The sequence below is a fragment of the Ambystoma mexicanum genome, chromosome 6q (genome assembly GCF_040938575.1).
Source record: "Ambystoma mexicanum isolate Mex_15411 chromosome 6q, UKY_AmexF1_1, whole genome shotgun sequence".
Taxonomy (NCBI): domain Eukaryota; kingdom Metazoa; phylum Chordata; class Amphibia; order Caudata; family Ambystomatidae; genus Ambystoma; species Ambystoma mexicanum.
In genome coordinates this window covers 1025346178-1025359788 of record NC_090937.1, presented here as the reverse complement: position 1 = coordinate 1025359788, position 13611 = coordinate 1025346178, and positions in this window count along the sequence as shown.

The window sequence follows — 13611 nt, the reverse complement described above, 5'->3', positions numbered from 1 at the left end:
ATCCTTCCAAAGATCTTCATGTTTCTGATGAGTTTATTGATAAATTGCTAAATGAACGAAGGCCTGGTGCCTCTGCACCACCTCCGTATATTCCTCTTCCCGCTGCTGTACCTCTTCCTGCTGTTATTCCTGTTCTTCCTGCTCAACCTGTTGTTCCTACTCCTCTGGTTGTTGTCCCTCCACCTGCTCCTCTGACTCTTTTAATCACACCAGTTATAGTACCTCCATCGAATTTGCCTGCTCCCTCTCTTCCAAGTGGTCCTGAGCCGCTTGTAATCGATCGAGGTGCAGGGTCAAAGGTTGTCACTCGCGGTACTGTACCACCGGAGAAGAAACGTGAGTTGATTGCATGGGCTAAGCATTGTATGGAGAAGGATGATCAAGCTAGTGTTTTTGCCACACTTTTTAATACGGATCATTTTCCTGAGAAAAATGTTTTCATTGAAGGTTTAGGGATTCAGTTATGTATAATGTGGGTAAGATTAAATAATGCGGATGTCCCTTAAGGGTTAAGGGATCTAAATACTCTAGCACTTTCCAGAGACATTGTGGAGAAGGTAAATGAGCATGTTGAGAGGAAATTTGGGTATAGAAAGGAGTTAGAAAAGATACAGAATGACGATGATGAAGAGGAGAATATGTATGTACAGAAACGGTTCCTTCCGTGTCGTAAAACGATATTGGAGGAAATGCGAATTGTAAGGAAGATGCGATTAGATGGATTTCAGACATATCGATAACTCCAGTTGAGGTATATGACACATATAGTCAATATACGTTGGAAATGCAGAGGAAAGTGATACAGGTAATGGTAGAGTACCTGCAGGATGAATGTGTAAAAAGGAAGATTAGTTGTCCCACAGAGTTATTGAGCATTTATAAGAGAGCTTTTTCACTTGACACTTCTTCGACTGCTTTAGCGCTCGACTTGGCTCTGTTGCTTAGTAAGCGTTCGGAGTTGCCTACATCTCAGTTGCCTATGAGAGAGGTTCCTCCGACATTTGTCCCAAACGTTGAGGTTGTAGCCGATGCTGCACAGGGTATACTCGCTGTGAACATTCCTGCACATTATGTATCACAGTTTGTTCACGTCCTGTTTTCACGGCAGGAAGTGAACAACATTAGACAGTCTATTCCTGACATTAGGAAAAATCCGACAGGGTTCTATAAAGAGATGGAATCTGTTTTGCAATCCTCAGTGTTCACCTTAGGTGACATTGATTTGTTGTTTCCTGTACTCCTGCCTTTAGACTTATGGAAACAAGTTAGAACTATTGATGATGTACCCAGGTTGGGAGATACATGGGCGAATATAACTAGACTCGATGGGGAAGGCCAGCTGGCGAAAGACAACAACAGGTGATATTAACTCTATCTGATAGAATCATTGCTAAATTAAAAACCATAATTCCCGAAAAGAGAATTATTTGGGACAAGCTTACGGCCTGTGTCCAAGGAAAGTCTGAAGGAGCTACCGAGTTCTTTAATCGGTTCAAACAGGTATTCTCAGATTTCAGTGGACAAGACTTAGGCACATAGTCTGGGAAAAGATTATTTGTGGACAAATTTGTACGTGGATTACTGCCTGACATCCAGTCACAGATTATGTCTTCTTGGCACATGGCTCAGTACTATGAGAACCATGTCAATAATGAAAAAGATAGGATTGAAAAACAGAAAGGCAATTTAAAAACTAAAGTGCTATTGCAGCAAATTGTTAGGGGCCCCAGAGGGGGTAATTCTCAGGTTAGAGGTCAGTATGTCCCGCAGGGGAATGTGCCTTTGGGTCCTGTGAATATTAATCAGTGTTATTATTGTCGTCGAGAGGGTAATTGTCGAGCACAATGCCCCTTCCTTCAACAAAGGTCGAATAATACATTTGGTAATATGGGTAGTCGCCCGGGCATAGTGGGCCCTGGTAGAGGTCAGTTTACACAGGACCCTCAACAACCTTTTTCGTAGGACAATCAGACTCTGAGTGCGGACACTAGGAATATATTTGATCATCCTTCCGCTGCATATTTATCTGAAGAGCTTCCTTTTAATGATATCCTGTTTTGTTAGGATTGCCTGAAGCAGGGTTTGGAACCTACACCTATTCCCGTCAATCAGAAAGGTCCCTACGTTGAAATGGTGGTGGGAAATAGGAAACATCAGTTTTTGATAGACACTGGAGCACAGAAGTGTTCCATTGATCATTCGCGGGTTCCAAACATTCCACTGTCAGGGCAAACCAATGTTTCTGTAGGGTTTTCCAGTACACCAGTTGTTTGTCCGGTTTCTATGCCGGTACCTATTTCTTTGGGTCCCTTTACGGACCAGTGTCCTTTTCTGTTGACTTCGGATTGCGGAGAAAACTTGCTGGGGTTCAATTTGTTAAAAGAATTAAATCCAGTGATTTATTGTTCTTCTGATGGAGTGCGCTTGACGATTTCACCACAGCAATTTTCTGCCTCGCAATTCTTGACTAGACCTTTGCCTCCAGAATTCATTGATGTACCAGAGAGCTTGTGGGCTGTGGAGGACAATGATGCTGGTGTTTTACAGATTGAGCCTGTTAGGATAGTTTTGAAACATGGAATTGAGTTGCCACGCATTCCCCAGTATAAGATTTCGGTTGAGGGTGAGCGAGCCTTGAAATGTATTGTTTCCGATTTTGTGCATCGCAGTGTGATTGAAAAAATTTCAGGAAGTGTATGTAATAGTCCGATTTTACCCGTGTACAAGAAAGGAGATAATGTAATTCCATTCCGTTTTATAATTGATTTACGTGCCATTAATAAAGTTGTGGCACCGCAATTTCCCATTGTGCCTGATGTAATGACAATATTGACTATGATTCCAGCTACGGCTACTTACTTTAGTGTTGTGGACCTGAAGAATGCTTTCTTCAGTATTCCTATACACAAGGATAGTAGATATTTGTTTGCGTTCACCTTAGGGGGACGCTCGTTTACATTTACTTGTGCACCTCAAGGGTACACAGAGAGTCCTAGTATTTATAGTAGGGCTTTGAAGGAACACCTTGATACCCTTGAATTGCCCTCTACCTGTACTTTGCTTCAGTACTTTGACAATTTGCTTCTAGCTGTTGACTCTGAGAGTGCCTGTAAGGAGGGCACTGTGTTATTACTTATTCATCTAGCTAAGCAGGGTCACAAAGCTTTGCTTAAAAAATGTCAATATTGTTGTCAGGAGGTCGCCTATTTAGGCTATCTCCTGTCAAAGGAGGGAAGAAGATTGACACCTGAAAGAATAAAACACATTTCTGGCATGTCTGTCCCAAATACACAGAAGGAATTTAGGGCCTTGATAGGTATGGCTTCTTACTGTAGGTTGTGGATCCCGAATTTCTCACTAGTGATCAAACCGATGGTGGCTTTGACAAAGAAGGGCATTTCTTCGCCATTGCCATGGAACGCGGTACACCAGCAGTCGTTTGACTTGCTTAAGACTGCATTATGCTCTGCACCAGTTAGGGCACACCAAACTATGAAAAGGCCTTTGTATTGTTTGTGCATGAATGTGATGGATGTGCTTTGGCTGTATTAACGCAGGAGCATGGAGGGAAGAATAGGCCGTGTGGTTACTATTCTTCTGCCCTTGATCCTGTAGCATGCGCTTTGCCAAGATGTTTGCGCGCTGTCGCTGCTGCTGCCGTGTCTATAAAACAGAGTGAGGGAATGGTTTTAGGCCATGATCTAACCCTGATGGTGCCTCACTCTGTAGATGTTCTATTGAACCAAACTCAAACGCAACACCTCACCTCTTCACGGTTGACAAGATATGAATTGATCTTGTTTGCTCCTCACATTCAAATTAAGAGGTGTTGTGTCCTTAATCCGGCTTAACTCCTATCTTTTCTGCAAGATACTTCTTGCGGCGATGAAGAGTCACATGATTGTTTGTATACGACCGAACAAGAAGCAAAGGGCAGAATTGATTTGAAAGATACTCCTTTGGTTAATCTGCAAGGAGAGCTGTTTTGTGATGGCTCCTGCTTTAAACTTCCAGATGGTACATCCACAGCCGCTTATGCAATCACTACATTGAGCACGGTTGTGGAAACTAAGAGGATTACGCATGATTCTGCGCAGGCCGCAGAGATTATAGCATTGACCCGAGCTTGTGAGCTCTCCGAAGGGCTTGCAATAAATATATATACTGATAGTCAGTATGCCTTTGGGGTGGTTCACAAATTTGGGAGACTTTGGTCAGAAAGAGGGTTCCTAACCTCGCATGGCACCAAGATTCAACATGGCTCCCTTATAGTGCAACTACTCTCAGCGCTTGCGCTCCCTACTCATTTAGCAGTTATGAAATATGCAGCACATCGAAAGATTGTGGATAGTATTGGAAAAGGGAACACTTTCGCTGATCAGATAGCTAGACAAACTGCCACAGATCTTTTCACTGAAATGTATGTTTCAAGGGAGACTGTAGATGCCTATGTAATGGATGAGGGTGTTGGGTCTGTACGGGCTATCCAAGCTGATGCCACGATGGAAGAGTCTAAGAGGTGAGCTGAAGGCTTGGGAAAACCTGATGATGATGGGTGTTGGGTGGACATAGTCGAAGGAAAATGGCTGTTACCTGATGCCTATGTCATGATGATGGTTGTAATGGCACACGGCCCTACACATGTTTGTGCCCAACAGGTTACGAAAATGTTAGAAACAGTTTGGGCAAATGACAAGATTTCAAAAATTACCCAGCACTACATCCAAAACTGCATGATTTGCCTACAACACAATGTGGGAAAGGGGACATCATCTCCAAGGGGAAGTTTTGGCCTACCTTCTGTCCCCTTTGAGGTTATTCACATTGATTTCATTGAAATGGAACGATGTAACAATTTAAAATATGTCCTTGTGGCCTTTTGTGCCTTTTGTAAATGGGTTGAGGCTTTCCCTGTTAAAGATGCTACAGCCGTGACCACTGCGAAAACCATGTTAAAGGAGTACTTCCCCCGGTTCGGTTTGTCGAGAGTTATCTGGTCGGACAATGGTCCACATTTTGTCGCTGCTGTAATCCTACAGATATGACCAGCGTTACGAATTGACAAACGGTTCCATTCGGCCAGACATCCTCAGAGCACCGGACTAGTAGAAAGACACAACAGTATCATCAAGAACAAGCTTGCCAAGACGTGTACTGGCACCAAACTAAAATGGCCGGACGCCTTACAGATCATGTTACTAGCCATGCGTACAACCCCTCAAACTAAGACTGGGCTCTCTCCATTTGAGGTGGTAATGGGGAGACCTGCCAATACATGGAATCTTCCAAAATGCCGAAATTTAAAGAATGTTGAAAATGTACTACTTTCACATTATTGTAGCCAATTGACTAAAAACCTGTATTTGATTTACCACCAGGTACGAGAAGCTTTGCCTGTGCGATACGAGGGCCCGGGCCACGGCATATGACCTGGGAGCTGGGTGCTCGTGAAATCATTTGAGCGCACCTCCTGCCTCGTGCCTCGCTGGCGTGGCCCATTCCAGGTCCTGTTGTTCACCCAGACAGCGGTGCGGGTAGCTGGACGAAAGAACTGGATCCACGTGTCACACATCAAGAAACTTCCTCGCCCTGTGCCACACGCTACAGAAGAAACCGAACCCCTTGCTGATCCTGCAACCAATGATCTCAAAGCAGTAAGCAGCACTGAGAGTGTGTCGGAGAATATCTGTGAGCCCGGGAGGCTTGGAGAAGCTGCCATTTTGTCTCCACACTCTCATCAAATTTTGCACCCGGAAACGGCTGTTTCAAATTCAGCCTCCTCACTTGCCTCTGACACGTTGCTTCCAGCAGGAAGTGACGACATATTGTTTCCGGATCAAACGGTACCAGGAAAAGTACGATACAACTTGCGACCACATAGATAGACTTACGGCACGGTTAGGCTGTGCATTCGGAGAAGGAAAAAGAGTCATCAAGGGCTTGCTTTTCCCCAAATTTGAGAAAGGGGATTCTGTTGGCTAGGGTTGTGGAAGGACTAAGAAATTGTGCGACCGGGAGGTCGCCAGCAACAAACATTGGGGTTTCCATCTGAAGACTACAATGCCTGCTACCACCGCCGCTCGTATTGGACTTGTAAATAAGGGGGTGACCAACCGGGACAATGGACAAAATGCCTGGGCCCCGAAAACGTATTGCTGTATTTTTGTAATGATATTTGTTTTCTTTTATAGTTGCTGCCTTAGGATTATGGTACCTTGAGGAAACTCATTCCTTGGAACTTTTGTTGCCTACTGAAAGTGCACCCATTGTTCCTACTCCCTTTGTACATTTGCACACTTTATCCCCTTGGGATTCACAGCACAGACAAAGGTACCATAATAACAATCTACTACTTATCATGAATGCTACACATGCCATTTTTAATAAATCCAATTGCTGGGTCTGCTCACATTTACCACAACACGGGGATAAGGGGTTAGGTTGGTATATTCATCCCTTACCGTTGACCACTGCCTGCTATGCTTCTCTTAGAGCACTGGTCTTTGGCTGATGGAATGATAGCATCTCAGGGAACTTTGATGGCACCAATTTGAATAGTTTTGAGAAACGTGTTTTGTCTCCCCTGGGATGCTCGCTTTTTGCAAATAGGAGTAAACCGAATGTTGCTTCTATTAGGCCTTCTGACAAACTGCCTCGTCCTTTCCAAGCTTTGATTTCTTTTAAAATGGCTCTGATAGGCAATAAGGATGCCATGCCCCTTTCTAATACTGTTAACCATAGCCCCGATTCAGATTCTTTTTGCATACAGAGGAATGGAACTCAGTCAATGGGAACATTTTTAGGTTGTGCCAACGTTACAAATTTGACTGGCGAGAACAGACCTTTGTATGTAGGCGAACCTACTTTGTCTGCGGTAATGTAGTATTCCCATGGTTGCCCAGGGATTGGCAGGGAACCTGTTATTTAGGGATCCTGTTACCTGGGGTGTTTATAGCTAGTACAAAAGAAGTTTCGAAGGCTCGTCCACGGCGGGATCAGAATGGTGACACCCCGGCACAAGTATTGGGAGATATATCAAAATCAGTTGTGCCATTTTGGGAGCAGATAGCGAACTCAGAAGATATCAGAAAACTAGCGAGAGTACTGGGGAGAACCATCAACCGGACCACGGACATACTCTATAATATGACTTTAGAACAAAAGGCGATAAGATTAGTAGCACTTCAAAATCGAATGGCATTAGATGTCATTCTAGCTGAGCGTGGTGGAGTATGCAAATTAGTGGGGTCCGCTTGATGTGTTTTCGTACCAGATTCCTCCCCAACTATCTTCAAGGCAATACAAAATCTGCATGTCCTTAGTTCTGAAGTGCATGTTCCCGAGGGAAACTGGGATCTAAGCGCTTGGTTCTGGGACTTCTTGCCGTCTTGGGGTTGGAAGGTGCTTTCGGTCTTATTGATTATTTTGGGAATACTGTTGTTTCTTTGTTGTTGTATTCAGTGTCTGCCTGGTATGTGTTCGATACTAGGGGGATGTTGCGCACAAGCGATAGGTTCGATAGGACATAAAGTATATGCCCCAGATAAGACTGCCAAAGAATACGTATTGAAGGATATTTTAGCAAAAGACCTAATGGCAATAGATATTTCTGATAGTGATTCAGGGTGCATGGACAATGATGCATGGAATTATTTGCAAGGAGATCCAAAATAGTTTTTAGCACTTGGCATAGGCCAAAAGGAGGGTTTGTCGAGATACAAAGTATATCGTGCCTCCTATTGTAATGAATATATTTAATATTGGCCTACGCCAAGCTGCTCGAAAGTCGCTTGCGAAAGAAATCTGTGTTGCAAGGTCCTGACCTTAAATCCATGTAGGCTGCCATTTTAGGTCAAACCGCCATTTTAGGATTTGTTGTGTAAAAGTCACCCTGTGAGCTAAAATGGTGGACGATGTCATTGCAAAATACAACATGGCCGTCTTGACCTCTACATAGCTAATGTGTAATATGCCTGCAGGCCACTTGTTGAGGTCATGAACTGAGACCTTGTCCTTCACTGACCTATGTGTAGAAGGATTACTCGTGCAATGAAAACTAATCCACAAGCATATGTCGAGACAATGTATTCAAATACTGAACAAAGAACATCTGTTTAACTACATTGTATTAATGTTTAAGAAGGCCCGCATGGAAAACCTTAAAATACACAGCTATTGCATACGCTTGTTGATACATGTATTAAAGGCAAACCAGTTATATGCGGTTATTTGAGACTTGGCACGAACCCTAGATTGGTGATATATTAAAAGGAATATTAACCCGAAGTGGGGCTGGGCATCTCGCCCACAAAATGTATAAAAAGCGAATGCATTCTAATGTACAGCGTCTCTCACTGAACACACTGAACCACGCTGGAGTTTGTTGTGTTGTACTGAGGGCCGATAGCTATCTGATTTTGCTCTGTTTTTGTAATTGGATTCAGTATAGAATAAAGTACTTTGTATGTTCCTTTGTAACCCGTGTCTGGTGTATTTCCTTTTGGGGTACTCAGCCTCGAAATTCTTTCTCTGTTTTCACAGTTTGACCTACTTAAATGGGTCTAGTCTCCTTAGTTCCCCCAGGGGTCAAGTTTACTGTGGATCGTGGCTTATTATTTACATGCCATCGCTACACATGTCAGCCAGTTTCAGTTGGGCAGTAGTAATTTTTCCACTTTCATTAGGACGGTCTTAGCATAAAATATGTTATACTCACATCAATGAGTTAGTGAGGTACACTTGCAGCAGCTCTTACAGCATGTATGGGCAAGCGCAACTCAAGTGCAGCGCTCCTGTGGCTCCATTGGTGGAAATATTATGCTTTCCTGGCACAGGGTAAGATATCCAATCTAGTGAGATGTTTGCTTCACAGCTATTATAGTTGCACTGGTGAGATTACTTGAAACGCTGCACAGAATCTCTCAGTGAAGGTGTTGTACTTCTGAATGAGGTGTCCCATCTAATTAGATGCTCGTATCACGTCTATTTCAAATGCACTGGTGCAGTTATTTAGGAATACTGCTTCGGATCCAGTTAGTCGTAGCATGACATCCTCACTCTCCATGTTGCTAGCACAGAACGTTCTGCTAGTGCAACTATAAAAGCTGGGAAGCAAATATTTCACTAGAATGGATATTTTAACCCATGACAAGAAAGTGCAATATTTCCACCCAGATAGCCACGGGAGCGTTGCACATGGGTTGTGCTTGTCCACACATGCGGTAAAAGCTGCTGCAGGTGTGCCTCACTAAGCCATTGAGATAAGCCTAACGGGTAATGACTAATACCCAGGAGCTGCTTGTTGCTCCTGGTCATCAAATCCCAATTCCAATTCCTTTCTGTGTAACAAACTCAATAGGCCAGAACACAATGTTCTACTGCTGCTTTAAGTGTACCTCTGGCTCCATTTGACAGTGTTCTGGTGCCAATTCTTCAGCTCTAATATCAAATTGTAACTGAGCTAATAAGAGGTGGGTGAAGACTCACAAGCACATTAACTCTTATACAACAGCACAACTGGCCGAGAAGTGACTGCGGGTGTACAAGCCTTTGAGCACCCGGGTACATTAAGTCGTATAGGACGGATTCCGGATTATAAATTATTTAACTTGCTTGTGAGACTTGAAAAGGGAAACTAAGACGTACATTTCTCCCTATTTCTCCCTACATCTCTGCAATTTAAAAGGCTGAAGATGTCGCCTGCTCAAAACAGGAAAAAACAATCCACAGTGTCTGTGACAGTTTTACGTAAACAGACTACTAAGCAGAAATCACAGAATAAGGCATCCTCACCCCAAGCTGCCCAGGATGATACATCAAGATATTTAATCAGCTTGACTGACCCAGTGGATGAAATTACATCTCAAATACATCAAGAAAATCAACTCCTGAGTGCCATCTGTGCTGGCCTTGGTATCGCAGAGGCAAAACAATCTACAATTATGGTGAACAGCCCGGATCTTCCCACTGAAATAACACAACAAACTGACAAGATTTACGAGAGGAGTATAGCCACAGGTACTCCAGGTGCTGCCCAGGGGCTAAAAAGAGCTTTCATACCTGTTGGAGCTAGTACTTTGGAAAAGAAAACTTGCCCACAACCTGCCCCGTGCATAAATACTGGGAATATGAGTGACATCAGCTTCCTAGAAGGCGTAGGAGAGTTAGGCTGTGTTGGAGAGGCAATCTTGGGTAATCTGTCTCTGACACAATCTGCAACCAAAGGGCTCACATCGGAGTCCCCAGGGGCTGCTCTTTGTGGATCAAGATCCTATGGTAGGATCACTGTCGGATTTGGGTGAATTATTATCTCTCAGTAACTTCAACCAAGGTCCTGAACTCAGCAAAATGAATATACTTCATCAAACGCTGCGTGTAGCAGTTGAGTGCATCAAATGGTAATCCCCGTCAATATCTGCACTCAATTCAATCTTGAGTGCACAAGTTGCTCTCTACGACAATATTAGGGACAAAGTAAGAGCCCATACTTTAATTCTCTCTGAGCATAATTTTAAATTGGATATACTGTGCGCTAGTTACTTTGAGATTAAGAGAACTACAAAGAATTCATGGGAGAAAGAGGTGGGAACTGATGTGAGAATTAATGATCCATCTTTACGTTCTGAAAAAGGACCCATGATGAATAGGATATTGCCTCCAAAGCTATCAAAATAAGCATTACAAAAATCAATAAATGGTAGAAGAACCCAGCTGAAGAAGGATTCAAGAAGATATTTGAGAGACATTGTTTGGCAGTCAGTGCTGAATGCCGACGGAAACCTTAATCAAGATGGGAGAAAAATGTATCTGGCAGTGGCTAAGCTAGAAAATCAACAGTTATTGAAGAAATATGAGAGAATGAGTTAACATCAGATATGGTTCCTTCAAAGTGATTAATACGTTAAATTGAAGCCGGGGAAGATATCTCCTCTGATAGCGACTGCCCTAACTACTCATCTAATTTCAAATATCCTGGGACTAAGGCTAGACCAATAGCACACCAGGGTTCCAGTGAAAGAATGAAGTGGTAGTAACTGGGATGCCGAGGATGGATAGGCCTATTGAAGTCATATAGACACCCGGGACAAGTGACACAACATAACACTGACAAGCAGATAAAGGCTAAAACTTTATCAGCGGTGTCCAAGGAGAAAGAGGCTTCCCTCTTTTCAATTCCCATGGATAATACAGAACGCAAGCTACAAGGAAAATCAGTGGCCTTAACCTTGCAAGCAATTAATAGGGTTATACCAGCGGTTGAGACCCACTGAACTGCCTCACACGGGTGGTCAGTCAAAATGTCGAAAATAAAATGTAGAATGACAATAATGTCGAAAAATAAATGTAGAAAAAATTTTTTTGAATTCCCTCTTTTTTAATTATATATTTATTTTGGGGTTCGGGAATAAAAAAAAATGGGTAAAACAAAAAAAAAGGGGGGTTTGGAGGGGAACCCCCCCATTTTGAATAAAAAACATCATAAAATAAAATTCGACATTTTTCTTTTCTACATTTATTTTTTGACATTTTGACTTTCTACATTTTGACTTTCTACATTCTGACTATAAACCCCTCACAGGACCCCTATAAGGAAGACCTGGTTCATTCAGAGGCAGTGGGAGTGACATTTGAATCCCAAGAAGTCTTGGATGCCCCAATGCATCGTTTAATAGGCCTGTTTGGTCCCCCAGGATTTCTGAGACAGGAAGGAACTGAACCCAAACAACATATGAGTTTGGGAGGGAATATGGAGGACCCTAAAGGGAAGGGTGGGAATGGCGATTGGAGGGTGAAATCCACCCAAGATCAGGATATCCTATATTTTGAAATGTGTCCTGATATTAACCTCAACATCACGCTTAATAGGTCGACCATTTTGACACTATTAAGGCAAACCGGTAGTTTGGCAAAAATATCTACCTGTGACATAATGTATGTACGTTTTCCATTTAAATACTTGTGTGACCTAGCTGAAGTGGGCTGGAGATCAACATTTGTAACACGTGTGGTATTAGAAGATAGAGAGGAAATGATGAAATTTGGTTGTATGGTATGTGAAGAAGACAGGAGGCTAGAAATATACTGTCAAAAACCCCGGAGATAGCAGTGCCCTGTGTAACCAGGGTGGTGAAACCAAATGAGATCATTTAATGGATGCAAGAAATGGAAGTGTGAATAAGGGGTCATCTAGCACCCAACCTTACCATGGGTTGGTGGAGAGTTTTCTACAGTTGTTAAAAAATGAATTAATGGGATAAAGGGGAGGTTTGTCTGAACTCTGACAGAAGAGCACAACTCTGCTTGGACTGGAATATGAGAGGGTTTAACAGCTTCCTGGGGTTTGAGGAGACAAATCATATCTTTGAAGGGTTTGATCTCCTCACTTTCCAGGAAACCTGGTTAACTCCCAATGTGTGCTGAGATGGTCACACCATACTTCATCAAGTGGCCAAGAAGCCTAACAGAGGTAGACCAGATATTAGCCTCGCAGAATTGAAACATATTATCGACCCACACATTATCAAATGAAATCAAAGGGATACTAGCAGTAGAAATGCAAGTATGCAAGTGGTATGTGCAGGAAAAAAAGGAAGTTACTGGTAGTGAACATACACTGGAATAACCAGCTAGAAACTTTAGATGTCTTTATCAACTACATCTCCCAATTGGTTGGCGAATGGTTGACAGATGTTGATTCATTGATTCTGCTGGTGGGTGACTTTAATACTGATTGTGCTAATTACCAACCCTAATTACCAATCCCGCTCCAAAGTGGTTGATCGAGTAAATGGGAAAAATTGGATAATTTGTGTATTATTTGGGACCTTCATATTCTGAATAAAACAATGGGGACTAATACAAAAATGGCCAGTACATGGAAACGAGGGAAATCACGTTGTGCAATTGACTATGTAATTCTTTACAGACCATTACTTGCCTTATGTGATCATTTTAAAGTGAAAGAGACAAATTTGAGTGATCACGATATGTTAATTAATAATTTGGACATGAAGGTAAGCTTTTCTGTTTCCCGAGGACTTACAGAACTGACGGTTAATCCAGCAGGAAGCCAGATACGGAAATATAAGTGTAAAGGAAGTTCACTGATCTTGAAGCCGAAGAATTATGTATAACAGGCAACTGAGGATACTTTTATCTCGGATTGTACAGTTGAGGGATTTATGATTTTCTCTTGTATCAGGAAACACCTAATGTAATTCTCATACTGACTAAGTGGCATAAATATGACTTTGATAAAGAAGTCTGGTTAAATAAGAGAAAATTGACTTACCACTTGAGGCAGCTTAACATTTATGAATATGGATCAGAAAGCTACCTAGTAAAAAAGAAGGAAGTCCACTAATCTTACCAACGCTGGCTGAGGGGTCATAGACAATTAATGGACAGTAAAACTGCGGAGATGATGCAAAGGGTCTTTGTTAAGAAAGATACTATGCAATTCTGGACCCTAAAAATTATATGGAATACCCGCAATGTCTAATTCAATCTACGGGCTTAACTGAGGACAATTGGATAGCACACTGGAAAATAATAAATGGCAAGGGCAATGGTGGAGCAAGGTGTGTGGCTAACAGTTAAGAGCACTTTTCA